This window comes from Pinus tabuliformis, chromosome 9 (genome assembly GCF_031772625.1).
Source record: "Pinus tabuliformis cultivar Carrire ecotype Pingquan chromosome 9, CPIR1, whole genome shotgun sequence".
NCBI lineage: Eukaryota > Viridiplantae > Streptophyta > Pinopsida > Pinales > Pinaceae > Pinus > Pinus tabuliformis.
The window spans coordinates 404,520,897-404,522,175 of record NC_142307.1 but is presented as its reverse complement, the minus strand read 5'-3'; the positions used below and the strand labels follow the sequence as shown (position 1 = coordinate 404,522,175).

At 29.6% G+C, this 1,279-nt stretch overlaps 1 non-coding gene across 1 annotated transcript; it reads right to left on the bottom strand.

Annotated features, from left to right (window-relative positions):
• Positions 1-773: 773 nt before the first annotated feature.
• TRNAL-CAA (transfer RNA leucine (anticodon CAA)) lies at positions 774-857 on the bottom strand. The gene has a single exon. It is a non-coding gene; the product is annotated as a tRNA-Leu (tRNA).
• Positions 858-1,279: the final 422 nt, after the last annotated feature.

Sequence of the window (1,279 nt, the reverse complement as noted above, 5' to 3'; positions counted from 1 at the left end):
TAAACCATGCTACAACGCTCATATACTAAGTATCATTTATTATATTGGTAGGCATGTCTATTTTGGAATAAGATTTCCATGATTTTAATTTAATCATTAATAATTATTAGGTGGATCATAGGTATTTTATTTCTTTATAATATTTTTAGTAATGTATACAAATCAAAGGTTGAAATTTATTTGAAAAAAAATTATACGTTTTTTGCCACATGCATATTCAAAATCTCTATAATAAAATGAACTGAACCTTCACATATTAATTTTTTATCATTATTATTTTTTAAAATAAAATTATAAATTAATTTATTCTTATAATAAAGTAAATTTTTTATATGAAGCAATTAAAAGGTTAGCCACTTATCTCATTAAGATCCGAAAGTTCTTGCTGATTTTCCATGTTATAACGCGATTCTGACAGGTTTACAGCTAATAAAGGGCATTCCGAGAGAATTGAACTCGGGACCTCTTGAACCCTAAGCGAGAATCATACCACTAAACCACATGCCCTATGACTAGCAAAATTTTCGTTAACGCATTATTTAATCAGAAAATAAAATAAAAATATATATTTTGACAAAATTCCTTAGCTGACTCTTTCTTTCTAGGAATTGAAGAAATAAAATAAAATCAATTATTTTGATAAAAATGAAATATGAAAAAACACACTGACGCCTTTCTTTCCAGGAATTCAAGAACCAAAATAAAATCACTTATTTCAATTATTTTGGTACAAATGGAATAATAAAATTGAAAATGGAGAGACACAGTAGACTTGTCAGAAGTGGGATTTGAACCCACGCCCTCAAACGAGGACCAGAACTTGAGTCTGGCGCCTTAGACCACTCGGCCATCCTGACAGAACGGTTGAAGTGACCTATCGATAGTTACTTTTTAAGACATTTGCCAGTACTCTCCCCTTTCTAACCGTTAATTCTGGTAGCGCTGGCGCAAGAAATTAACTCACCGCCTTACCTCCGTCCACAAAATGTATTAGTATTTTTTATATTTTACTTTTCATTGAATATTATTTTATTTTTATATGGTTTATATTTATGTAAGAGTATAGAATTTTCGGCTGTGTAAAAAATGTAAGCACTTGTAAAATTATAAACGTTTTATAATTAAGTAACTTTAAACCTATTCAAAACACATTCTCAATTTTATTTAACAAGCCAATCTGTTATTTGTTGGTATGGAATTTGGTTGAATGTGCTATATTACTCACAATTGCATATAGCCATATCTAATCGTTGTGGTCTCATGAAACCCTTTTTGGGGG